This window comes from Triticum dicoccoides, chromosome 1B (assembly GCF_002162155.2).
Source record: "Triticum dicoccoides isolate Atlit2015 ecotype Zavitan chromosome 1B, WEW_v2.0, whole genome shotgun sequence".
NCBI lineage: Eukaryota > Viridiplantae > Streptophyta > Magnoliopsida > Poales > Poaceae > Triticum > Triticum dicoccoides.
Genome location: NC_041381.1, coordinates 233377133 through 233391462, shown reverse-complemented (window position 1 = coordinate 233391462; position 14330 = coordinate 233377133).

The following is a 14330-nucleotide window of genomic DNA, read 5'->3' as shown; positions in this document are numbered from 1 at the left end:
GGTAAATGATAAAAACAGAATTTTTGATGTGGAATGCTACCTAGCATAATTCTCAATTTAATTTTCTTGATTGTGGCATCAATGTTTAGATCCAAATGATTCAAAATAAAAGTTCATATTGACAAAAGAAATAGTAACACTTCAAGCATACTAATCAAAGCAATCATGTCTTCTCAAAATAACATGGCTAAAGAAAGTTCATCCCTACAAAATCATATAGTTAGGCTACGCTTCATTTTCGTCACACAAAGATGTTCCCAAATTCTACACCCCTGATGAAAAGCCAAGAAATTGTTTCATACTTAAATAATCTCAAACTTTTTTAGCCTTCACGCAATACAAGAGCGTGAGCAATGGATATGCACTATGGGTGGAATAGAATATGATGATGGGGATTGTGTGGAGAAGACAAAAAAGAAGAATGTCTCACATTGACGAGGATAATCAACGGGCTATGGAGATGCCCATCAATTGATGTCAACATGAGGATTAGGGATTACCATGCAACGGATGCACTAGAGCTATAAATGAATGCTCAACAAAAGAAAACTAGTGGGTGTGCATCCAACTTGCTTGCTCACGAAGACCTAGGGCATTTTAGGAAGCCCATCGTAGGAATATACAAGCCAAGTTCTATAATGAAAAATTCCCACTAGTATATGAAAGTGACAAACTATGAGACTCGCTGTATGAAAAACATGGTGCTACTTTGAAGCACAAGATATGAGACTCACTACATGAAGAACAAGGTGCTACTTTGAAGCACAAATGTGGAAAAAGAGATAGTAACATTGCCCCTTTTGTTTATTTTATGCTTTTTTTAGGCCTTCCTTTTTTTGGCCTTTCTTCTTTTTTTTCTTTTTTTCTTTTTGGGCAATGCTCTAATCATGATGATCATCACACTTTTATTGATTACAACATATGAATTACAACTCGAAACTCGGACAAGATATGACTCTATATGAATGCCTCCGGTGGTGTACCGGGATGGTGCAATGAATCAAGAGTGACATGTATGAAAAATTATGCATGGTGGCTTTGCCAAAAATACAATTTTAACTACATGATCATGCAATGGCAATATGACAAAAGTAAAGTATGTCATGATGATGATGAACGGGATGGTGGAAAGTTGCATGGCAATATATCTCGGAATGGCTATGGAAATGCCATAATAGGTAGGTATGGTGTCTGTTTTGAGGAAGATATCAAGAGGTTTAAGTGTGATAGAGCGTATCGTATCACGTGGTTTGGATGCACCGGCGAAGTTTGCACCAACTCTCAAGGTGAGAAAGGGCAATGCACGGTACCGAAGAGGCTAGCAATGGTGGAAAGGTAAAAGTGCGTATGATCCATGGACTCAACTTTAGTCAAAAGAACTCATATACTTATTGCAAAAATTTAGAAGTCATCAAAAATCAAGCACTACGCGCATGCTCGTAGAGGGATAGATTGGTAGGAAAAGACCATCGCTCGTCCCCGACTGCCACTCATAAGGATGCACAGGCCAGGTACACTTCATGTTTCAAATTTGTTACACAACTTTAACCATACGTGCATGGTATGGGACTTGCTAACTTCAATACAAGCATTCTTTAAATTCATAATCACCCAACTAGCATGACTTTAATATCACTACCTCCATATCTCAAAACAATTATCAAGTACCAAATTGATCATAGCATCTAATTCACTTCCTATGATAGTTTTTATTATACCCAACTTGGATGCCTACCATTCTAGGACCAATTTTATAACCATAGCAAATACCATGATGTTCTGAAAGACTCTCAAAATAATATAAGTGAAGCATGAGAGACTAGCAATTTCTACAAAATTAAGCCACCGCCGTGCTCCAAAAGATATAAGTGAAGCACTAGAGCAAAAACTATCAACCTCAAAAGATATAAGTGAAGTGCATAGCATATTCTAATCAAGTAGGCTTATCCCAAAAGGTGTGTACAACAAGGATTATTGTGGAAAACTAAAAAACAAAGACTAATATAATACATGACTCTCCAAGCAAAACACATATCATGTGGCGAATAAAAATATAGCTCCAAGCAAAGTTACCAATGAACGAAGACGAAAGAGGGGATGCCTTCCCGGGGCATCTTCAAGCTTAGGCTTTTGGCTATTATTGAATATCTTGGGGTGCCTTGGGCATCCCCAAGCTTAGGCTCTTGCCACTCCTTATTCCATAGTCCATCAAAGCTTTACTCAAAACTTGAAAACTTCACAACACAAAACTCAACAGGAAATCTAATATGCTCCGTTAGTGAAAGAAAACAAAACCACCTCATAAGGTACTGTAATGAACTCATTCTTTATTTAATTTGGTGTTAAACCTACTGTATTCCAACTTCTATATGGTTCATAAACTATTTTACTAGCCATAAATGCATCAAAATAAGCAAACAACACAGGGAAAACAGAATGTCAAAAACAGAACAGTCTGTAGCAATTTGTACCTAACGCAAACTTATGCAAATTTAAAAATCCTACCAAAATAGGATGTCCTGGAAGATTTGTCTATTGATCAGCAGAAAAAAGAATCAACGCAAATCCACGTTCCTGTGATTTAACAAAACTAATTTGGTGCGCGCAAAGTTTCTGTTTTTGAGCAGAATCAAATTAACTATCATCATAGGTTATCCTATAGGTTCTACTTGGCACAAACACTAATTAAAACATAAAAAAACATCTAAACATAAGGTAGATGCAAAAATTATTGCTAAAAATAAACAAAAAAAACACAAATAAAATTGGGTTGCCTCCCAACTAGCGCTATCGTTTAACGCCCCTAGCTAGGCATAAAAGCGAAGATAGATCTAAGTAGTGCCCTCTTTGGCACTCAATTCATAAGTAGCTCGCATGATAGATTCATAAGGTAATTTGACTTTCTTTCTTGGAAAGTGCTCCATGCCTTTCCTTAATGAAAATTGGAATATAATATTCCCTTCCTTCATATCAATAATCGCACCAATCGTTCTAAGGAAAGGTCTACCAAGAATAATAGGGCAAGAAAGATTGCAATCAATATCAAGAACGATAAAATCTACGGGCACCAAATTTCTATTTGCAACAATGAGAACATCATTGATCCTTCCCATTGGCTTTTTAATGGTGGAATCCGCAAGGTGCAAATTTAAAGAGCAATCATAAAGATCATGTAAACCTAGAATATCACATAAAGTTTTCGGAATCGTGGAAACACTAGCACCCAAATCACACAAAGCAAAACACTCATGATCTTTAATTTTAATCTTTATAGTAGGTTCCCATTCATCATAAAGCTTTCTAGGTACAGAAACTTCCAAATTAAGTTTTTCATCATAAGATTGCAACAAGGCATCAACAATGTGTTTGGTAAAAGCTTTATTTTGACTATAAGCATGAGGAGAATTAACAACGGATTGCAACAAGCAAATACAACTTTCTAAAGAGCCATTATCATAATCAAATTCCTTGAAATCCGAGATAGTGGGTTCAATACTATTTAAAGTCATGACCTCTCCAATCCCACTTTCACCAAATTTAGCATCAAGATCTAAAAACTCTGAATTCTTGGGACGCCTTCTAACTAAAGTTGACTCATCTCCAGTCCCATTATTATCAAGATTCGTATTGAAAAACAAAGATCTAATAGGAGACACATCAATAACTTTAAGATCTTCATCATTATTTTCATGGAAACTAGAAGAACACGCCTTTACAAAGAAATCTTTCTTAGCACGCAATCTAGCGGTTCTTTCCTTGCACTCATCAATGGAAACTCGCATTGCTTTGAGAGACTCATTGATATCATGCTTAGGAGGAGTAGATCTAAGTTTAAGAGAATCAGCATCAAGCGAAAGTCTATCAACGTTCCTAGCCAAATCATAAACTTTGAGCAATTTTTCTTCAAGCAAAGCATTAAAATTCTTTTGAGAAATCATAAATTCTTTCACACTATTCTCAAAATCAAAGGGCACCTTACTAAAATTACCATAATAATTATTGTAGGAATTTCCATAATTATTAGAGGAATTACTAGGAAACGGTCTAGAATTAAAGTGTCCTCTATAAGCATTGTTTCCAAAACTATTCCTACCAACAAAATTCACATCCATATATTGATTACTATTCTCAATCAAACTAGATAAAGGCATATCATTGGGATCAAGAGGAGTATTTTTAGTAGCAAACAGCTTCATAAGTTCATCCATCTTTCCACTCAAAACATTGATTTCTTCTATAGCATGCACTTTTTTACTAGAAGATCTTTTGGTGTGCCATTGAGAATAATAAGCCATAATATTATCAAGAAGTTTTGTAGCATCTCCTAACGTGATTTCCATAAACGTGCCTCCCGCGGCTGAATCTAAAAAATTTCTAGAAGCAAAGTTCAAACTGGCATAAAAGTTTTGTATGATCATCCATAAATTCAAACCATGAGTAGGGCATTTATGAATCATCAATTTCATTCTTTTCCTAGATTGGGCATGCTCATGATCAAGTTGTTTAAAATTCATAATATCGTTCCTAAGAGTGATAATCCTAGCGGGAGGAAAATACTTAGAGATAAAAGCATCTTTGCACTTGTTCCAAGAATCAATACTATTTTTAGGCAAAGACGAAAACCAAACTTTAGCACGATCTCTAAGTGAAAACGAAAATAACTTAAATTTAACAATATTGTTATCCGTATCTTTCTTCTTTTGCATACCACACTAATCAACAAAGTTTTTTAGATGAGTAGCGGCATCTTCACTAGGAAGGCCGGCGAATTGATCTTTCATAACAAGATTCAGCAAAGCAGTACTGATTTCACAAGACTCAACATCATTAAGAGGAGCAATCAGAGTACTAAGGAAATCATTATTATTGGTATTGGAGAAATCACACAATTTGGTATTATCTTGCGCCATGGCAACAATTAATCCAACACACAAGCAAACAGAAAAAGGCAAGCAAAAAAGAGAGAGAGAAGATTGGGAAAGAGAGGACAAATAAAACGGCAATGGTGAAGTGGGGGAGAGTTAAAGGAGAGGCAAATGGAAAATAATGTAAATGCGAGGGAGATGAGTTTGTGATGGGTACTTGGTATGTCTTGACTTGAGCGAAGACCTCCCCGACAACAGCGCCAGAAATCCTTCTTGCTACATCTTGAGCTTGCGTTGGTTTTCCTTGAAGTGGAAAGGGTGATGCAGAAATAGTAGCGCAAGTATTTACCTCAGCTTTTGAGAACCAAGGTATCGATCCAATAGGAGGCTCCTCAAAAGTCCCACGCACCTACACAAACAAACAAAGAACTCGCAACCAACACAATAAAGGGGTTGTCAATCCCTTCACGGCCACTTGCGAAAGTGAGATTTGATAGAGATAATATGATAAGATAAATATTTTTTTGATATTTTATAATATAGATGCAAAAAGTAAGGATGCAAATAAAAGTAGATTGAAAGTTTATATGATAAAAGATAGACCCGGGGGCCATAGGTTTCACTAGTGGCTTCTCTCAAGATAGCATAAGTATTACGGTGGGTGAACAAATTAATGTCGAGCAATTGATAGAAAAGCGAATAATTATGAGATTATCTAGGCATGATCATGTATATAGGCATCACGTCCGTGACAAGTAGACCGACTCCTTCCTGCATCTACCACTATTACTCCACACATCGACCACTATCCAGCATGCATCAAGAGTATTAAGTTCATAAGAACAGAGTAACGCATTAAGAAAGATGACATGATGTAGAGGGATAAACTCAAGCAATACGATATAAACCCCATCTTTTTATCCTCGATGGAAACAATACAATACTTGCCTTGCAACCCTTTCTGTCACTGGGTAAGGACACCGCAAGATTGAACCCAAAGCTAAGTACTTCTCCCATGGCAAGAAAGATCAATCTAGTAGGCCAAACCAAACTGATAATTCGAAGAGACTTGCAAAGATAACTCAATCATACATAAAAGACTTCAAAGAAGACTCAAATATTATTTATAGATAAACTTGAGCATAAACCCACAATTCATCGGATCCCGACAAACACACTGCAAAAAGAGTTTACATCGAATAGATCTCCACAAGAGAGGGGGAGAACATTGTATTGAGATCCAAAAAGAGAGAAGAAGCCATCTAGCTAATAACTATGGACCCAAAGGTCCGTGGTAAACTACTCACAACTCATCGGAGGGGCTATGGTGTTGATGTAGAAGCCCTCCGTGGTCGATTCCCCCTCCGACGGAGCACCGACGAAGGCTCCATGATGGGATCTCCCGGATACAGAAGGTTATAGCGGTGGAAATTGTTCTTCTATGGCTCCTCGGATGTTTTCGGGGTACATAGGTATATATAGGAGGAAGAAGCACATCAGTGGCCGCCTCTGGGGCCCAGGAGACAGGGGCGCGCACTACTAGGAAAAGGGATATAGATGGGATGGACACTAATGGCGCACTGTACATGTGGTGCACCATTACTAAATACTAATGGCGCACCATGTGTTGGTGCGCCATTAGTGTGCAAATACTAATGGCGCACCACATCCCACAATGCGCCATTAGTAATTTTTTTTAATTTTTTCAAAACTACTAATGGCGCACCGTGGGAGTGGTGCGCCATTACTAGTTGACATAGTAATGGCGCACCACACCCACCGTGCGCCATTAGAAGTTTTGAAAAAAAAGTAAAAAATTAAAAAAAATTGTTAGTAATGGCGCACTTGTGGACAGTGCGCCATTACTAGTTTTAACTAGTAATGGCGCATTGTCCACTGGTGCGCCATTACTAAGTTTTTTTCAAAAAAATTCAAAAAAAATTCAGTTTTTTTTATTTTTTTCAAAACTAGTAATGGCGCACCGTGGGTGTGGTGCGCCAATACTAGTTTAACTACTAATGGCGCACTACCCCACGGTGCGCCATTACTAGTTTGCCCGGCTTCCACCGAATGCACCCCCCCCTGTGGACCGCCTTTTCAGTTTAAAATATAATAAAAAAATGATAAAAATGTAAAAAAAATAAAAGAAAATAAGTTTCCCATGTGATATGTGGTCTAGTTGGGAAAATTTACAAATATAAATTTCGACTTTATTTGCAAAATCTCTGTGGAAATTTGTAAAATGGGCATAACTTTTGCATACGTACTCGGATTAAAAAGTTTTATATATGAAAAATCATCTACTTGAAAAGTTACATCCGAATTTAATGGGGCAAACCCCGTTAAACATTTTCAAACTCCCAAAAACCTAAAAGAAAAAAGTTACGGGGCTTTCAAGATCTAGAGGCAAAAAAATTAAAAAAAACTGGTTTTGAAAAAAAAATGAATTTTTTTTCAAAAAATGATACGTAATATGACCGGGAAGTTTAAATATTTTTCAAAATTTCATCATAGTCATGAACATGAAGAAAGTCCTAGACATCAAGAAGGTATAATAGGATTGATATGCTAGATATATCAACAAGTGCCTGTGAAGTGAGTTGTTGCTGGGGTTGGATAGAACTCTGAAGTTAAGCGTGCTTGGGCTGGAGTAGTGTGAGGATGGGTGACCTTTCGGGAAGTTTGACCACGGAGTGCGATTTAACCTGAAATTAAGCATAGTAACCCGAGATTAGCGTGGGAGGAATTCTAATGGCGCATTGTGGGCAATACTAATGGCACACTGCATGGTGCGCCGCCCTATAGGGGTGGGCGCGCCCTGCTATCTCCTGGCCGTCTTGATCGCTTCTTTACTTGCACTCCAAGTCCTCTGGATCACGTTCGTTCCAAAAATCACGCTCCCGAAGGTTTCATTCCGTTTGGACTCCGTTTGATATTCCTTTTCTTTGAAATACTGAAATAGGCAAAAAAACAGCAATACGGGCTCGGCCTTCGGTTAGTTGGTTAGTTCCAAGAATGATATAAATATGTAAAATAAAGCCCATAAACATCCAAAAGGGTTAATATAATAGCATGGAACAATAAAAAATTATAGATACATTGGAGACGTATCACTCAGCTGTCGTGAGACATGACGACCAAGGCCAGGCGGGCGCCAGGAGGGCGACTGGTGGGCGCAGAGCGCAGGTTTCCTCTTCGGTGCAAGGGGGGCAAGCCACGGGCGTGGAGTCCCGAGGAATCAGCCAAAGGATTCCATTCTGGTGCAACGAGACCAAGACCGCCAGGATGGCAAGACGGAGGTCATCGCCGAGCCCACCGCAGCGTCACAACCAAAGGCTTTTCGCAAGCGAAGACTACTTTTGGTAGGATAGACTGTAGTACTTGTCCCCTTTCAAATCCCGCCGTTGTGGAATCCCTTCCCGCTCTTATTTGGGAGGAGGACCAAGGCACTATATGTAGGGCTTAGCCACCACCATAGAAAGGGATCGAAACCAGAGCAAGTAGAGCACCACACCAGCTCAAGAACACCTCACCTCCTGAGGCTTGTTCATCCTTGTACTAGTTCATCCATAGCCCCTCGTGGCAATCCACCATACCACATTGGAGTAGGGTATTACACCACAAAGGTGGACTGAACCAGTATAAATCTCTATGTCTTGTGTCTCAGTGAGCTCTACGCGCTAGGCTAGATGGGATTGCGAGTAGGTAGGTTGGGCAGGTTGAGATCTTCGCACGCACCCCAGTGTTCGAACTTCTCACGGGTTGCTGAACCCCGAAATCCGACAGAGCCAGAAGGATAATCCTAGGTTCGACTGATGATTGTGAACATTCACAACATATTTAATCAATGGACTCAAAAATGATAGTGACAAAGGATTCCACTAAGATTACTATACTAATGGGATTAACCATAATGCAAGCAAGCAAGAATTTCAAGAACAACAGGCTGTTGAGGATTTTTGAATGATCAAATAGTATTTTGAAGACTTTGGCAAAACACATGAACAATTGGGGAGAAACAAAAACTCGGTGTGGGTGAGGATTAATTTGTAGGCGTATTCAGGTGACAAGGAACTGCAAGGCAGTAGGCACAAGGATTCTCGGAACAACAACGAGTATTTTGGGGTATCTTGTAATAACAAGAGCAACTGGGGACTAATGTACGAATGGAAAGTGCATGTAGCTATCTATAGGGATTGACGGTGGAAGGGAATTGCAAATGCAATCACCACAAGTTCTCGGGATAACATCGAAAAGTATCTTCGGAATCCTTCGGTGCACCAAGCAATCATCTAGAGTGAGGGGCTCTCTGGGAGAGTAATTACGAGAACCTAGAGTTAGATTTAGCAAAATCATTTAACCCGAATAGAAAAGAGATCAGATCCCCAGAGTAAAAGGTCGAGGAATGAAAGATTCTAATACCACCCAATGGCGGTGTGGGCCCGTAAGCCACACAACCATGTAAGTAAAGTTTTGCAATAACTAGACTCAACTTCGGCCAAGGAGTGTGGAAGGGGGATTCCTACATGCAGTTGGCTCTGATACCAACTTGTGACACCCTCGATTCAATCGTACACTAATCATGCATGCAAATGTGTATGATCAAGATCAGGCACTCACGGGAAGATATCACAACACAACGGTAAAAGTAAAATAAGTCATACAAGCATCATATTACAAGCTAGGGGCCTCGAGGGCTCGAATACAAGTGCTCGAACATAAACGAGTCAGCGGAAGCAACAATATCTGAGTACATACATAAGTGAAACAAGTTACCATAAGATGGCTAGCACAAACTGGGATACAGATCGAAAGAGGCGCAGGCCTCCTACCTGGGATCCTCCTAAACTACTCCTCGTCGGCGGTGTCCTAAACGTAGTAGCAGGCACCCTCGGTGTAGTAGGGGTCATCGTCGACGGTGGCGTCTGGCTCCTGGGCTCCAACATCTGGTTGCAACGTCCGAGAAGAAGAGGAAAAAGGGGGAAAGAGGGAGCAAAGCAACCATCAGTACTCATCCAAAGTACTCGCAAGCAAGGATCTACACAACATATGCATGGGTATTTGTGTAAAGAGGCAATACCAGTGGACTAAACTGCAGAATGCCAGAATAACAGGGGGATAGCTAGTCCTATCAAAGACTACACTTCTAACAACCTCCATTTTGCAGCATGTAGAAGAGAGTAGATGGTAAGTTCACCAAGTATCATCGCATAGCATAATCCTACCCGGCGATCCTCCCCTCGTCGCCCAGTGGGAAAGCGATCACAGCGATGTCTCTGGAACCTACCTGGGTGTGTTTTATTAAGTATCCTGTTCTAGTTGTCATAAGGTCAAGGTACAACTCTGGGTCATCCTTTTACCGAGGGACAAGGCTATTCGAATAGATAAACATCCCTGCAGGGGTGCACCCCATTTCCCAACACGCTCGATCCCTCTGGCCGGACACACTTTCCTGGGTCATGTCCAGCCTCGAAAGATCAACACGTCGTAGCCCTACCTAGGCACAACAGAGAGGTCAGCACGCGGGTCTAAATCCTATGCACGCAGGGGTCTGGGCCATCGCCCATTGCACACTTGCATGTTGCGTAAGCGGCCAGTGAGCAGACCTAGCCTCCCTTATACAAGAGCAGGCGTTCCCGTCCAACCCGGCGTGCGCCGCTCAGTCGCTGACATCAAGAAGGCTTTGGCTGATACCACGACGTCGAGTGCCCATAACTATTCCCGCGTAGTTGGTTAGTGCGTATAGGCCAGTGGCCAGATCAGATCAAATACCAAGATCTCTTTAAGCGTGTTATTATGAAGTAACCGCGATCGCCGACCAGGGCCAGGCCCACCTCTCTCCTAGGTAGTCGCAACCTGCCCTGTCACTCCGCCACAAAGTAACCATCAGGGGGCTGTCGGGAAGCCAGGCCCATCACTACCTGGATGGAACCACCTGCCCCTTGAGCCCCATCTCCGAATCACTCGTGGGTACTCTGCGACCCGACCCGACTTTAGTCACCATCTCAGTATTATGTATGTATGTATAGTATATACCCATGATCACCTCCCGAGTGATCATGGCCCAATAGTATAGCATGGCAGACGGACAAGAATGTAGGGCCACAGATGACAAACTAGCATCCTATACTAAACATTTAGGATTGCAGGTAAGGTATCAACAACTGTAGCAACAATGACAGGCTATGCAACAGAATAGGATTAACCGAAACAGTAACATGCTACACTACTCTAATGCAAGTAGTACAGGGAAGAATAGGCGATATTGGTGATCAAGTGGGGGCTTGCATGGTTGCTCTGGCAAGAAGGAGGGGTCGTAGTCGATGTAGTCGATCACGGGGGTACCGAAAGTAGTCTTGAGGTCTACCGGAAAGAAGTAATGGAGGGTAAACACAATAAATAACGGAGCAATCAAAGCATCACAAAAGCATAAAATGGCAATATGCGGCGCTAGGGGTGACCTAATGCAGTACTAGGTGATACCGGCGAAGGGGGAAAACATCCGGGAAAGTATCCCTAGTGTTCGGCGCTTTTAGACAGACAAACCGGAGGTGGACGGTTGCATGTTCGCGATGCTAGGGATGTGTGGCGAACGAACGGAACGCGTATTTGGATTCGTCTCGCCGTTCTGAGCAACTTTCATGTACACAGATTCTTCATCCGAGTTACAAATTATATTATATTAATTTTCAAAGTTTTAAAAAATATTCAGAAATTTTATTAATACGGATTAAATCATAAAAGATATGTGTACACAGTAGAGGCCAGCCACGGTCTATGACATGTGGGGCCAGGGGTCCCAGTTGACCCAGTCAACTATTGACTAGTCAACAATGTGAATAGTGCAAGTGGGACCCGCATGTCATTCTCTCTATTTATTTCCACACTGTTTTTTATTTATACTTAGCAGTGGACCCTGACTGTCATTTCCACAACAGGGTAATTTGAAGGGAGGTTAGCTTTTAATTATCCTAGCTAATCCTAACCGCACACACGCACACCTACATAGCACAAACGCACATAGAGCGCATGCATGCATGCATGGCCACTTGGCCATGCCCAAGGCCATGGGAGTAGCAACAACAATCGGTGGGGTGGGCGGCGTGCGGTGAATGGCGCCGTAGCGGAGCTCCGGTGGGCGCGCGGGGAGAAGCTTCGGCGAGCGTTGGCCATGGACGTGGGAGGAGGTGCACGACCGAGGCGGCTGCAGGGGACGGACGACGGCGACAGTCGTGGAGGAGTGCGCGGGGTTGCGGCGAGGCCAAGCGGCCGAGCGGCTCGCGCGTGTGGGGCGCCCCAGGCGCGGGTTGGGGCGCTCAGGGGGACTTGCAGCAGCTTGGCCCAGGCGCGCGGTGGCGCTGGGCGATTAGGGGTGGATTAACAAGTAGCTCGGCTCGTTAAGCTCGTTCTCGTTAAGCTCGTGCTCGTTAAAGCCCGGCTCGTTAAGCTCGTTAAGATTAACGAGAAGAAAACCCTGCTCGGCTCAGCTCGTTTGAAACTCGTTAAGCTCGTGAGTGCTCGCGAGTGCTCATTTACAGATTATAATGTGTTACGATATACAAGATGAGTGTGTAGGTGTGGTTTAATGCTGACTACAAAAAGAAATGCAGTAGTTTGTTGCCTCATATGTCGATTAGATTGAATAGATGGCTCAGGTGCTATAAAAAATTTGTCACGTAAGATGAAGATATGTGTTGTGTTGTTACTAACGAGCTTAACGAGCTAGTCGTGAAACTCATTAGCTTGCTCGTTAAGCTCGTTAATCTTTACAAGGTGAAATCAATGATTGGCTCTGTTCATTAAGAAGCGAGCTATGAGTTTAACGAGCCGAACTATCGAGCGGTCATTAAAATCGCCAGCTACGAGCTTTTGGTCCAGCCCAATGGGCAATGCCGAGGGAGGCGAGCAGGGGGGCACCAGAACGGGGCCGATGCACGACGGATGCGAGCGGAGGCAGGGGGTGGCCGGCAGAAGCGGGCGCAGCTGGGAATGACGAGCGCGAGTGGGGGCTGCTGCAGCCAGGCGAGCGAGTCAGCAGCCGCACGGAGTAGCCAGCAGCGCAATGGCGGGCGGCGCGTAGAAGCAGCGACGAAAGGAGCAGGAGGGCGCTGAGACTGTAGAGGTGGCGCGGGCTGTAGCGGGCGCCGATGAGCGCAGCAGCGAAGGGCGAGGCCGACGCTATAGGTCGCGGGTGCAGGCGCGCATGACGGCAGCGAAGCAGCATAGCAGCAAGGAGTGGGTGGATGCGAGCTTGGGCACGGCCACGGCCGGGCACAGGGCGTGTCGGTGGAGGCGGAAAACGGCGATGGAAAAAGGGGGGAGAAGGGGGGGGCAAATGCGGCACACCGAGAGAAGGGTCGGAGACATGCTTGGGTGGTTTGAGGATGTGCGGTGGCGCGGATCATGTATATAGGCATCACGTTCGTGACAAGTAGACCGACTCCTACCTGCATCTACTACTATTACTCCACACATCGACCGCTATCCAGCATGCATCTAGAGTATTAAGTTCATAAAGAACAGAGTAACCCATTAAGAAAGATGACATGATGTAGAGGGATAAACTCATGCAATATGATATAAACCCCATCTTTTTATCCTCGATGTCAACAATACAATACGTGCCTTGCAGCCCCTGCTGTCACTGGGAAAGGACACAGCAAGATTGAACCCAAAGCTAGGAACTTCTCCCATTGCAAGAAAGGTCAATCTAGTAGGACAAACCAAACTGATAATTCGAAGAGACTATCAAAGATAACTTAATCACACATAAAAGAATTCAGAGGAGATTCGAATATTTCTCACAGATAAACTTGATCATACACCCACAATTCATCGGATCTCGACAAACACACTGCAAAATGAGTTACATCGAATAGATCTCCAAGAAGATCGAGGAGAACATGGTATTGAAATCCAAAAAGAGAGAAGAGGCCATCTAGCTAATAACTATGGACCCGAAGGTCTGTGGTAAACTACTCACAACTCATCGGAGAGGCCTTGGAGATGATTAGAGGCCCTCCGTGATCGATTCCCCCTCCGGCGGAGCACCGGCGAAGTTTCCAAGATGGTATCTCGTGGATACAGAAGGTTGAGGCAGTGGAATTAGGTTTTTGTGGTCTGTTTTGATGTTCTCGGGGTACGTGGGTATATATAGGAGGAAGAACTAGGTCGGTGGATGCCCGAGGGGCCCACGAGATAGGGGGTGCGCCCAGTAGGGGGGGCGCTCCCTCCACCCTCGTGGCCGCCTCGGCTGCTTCTTGACTTGCACTCCAAGTCCTCTGGGTCATGTTGGTTCCAAAAATCACACTCCCATAGGTTTCATTCAGTTTGGACTCTATTTGATATTCCTTTTCTTCGAAATACTGAAATAGGCAAAAAAACAGCAATACAGGCTGGGCCTCCGGTTAGTAGGTTAGTCCCAAAAATGATATAAAAGTGTAAAGTAAAGCCCACAAACATCCA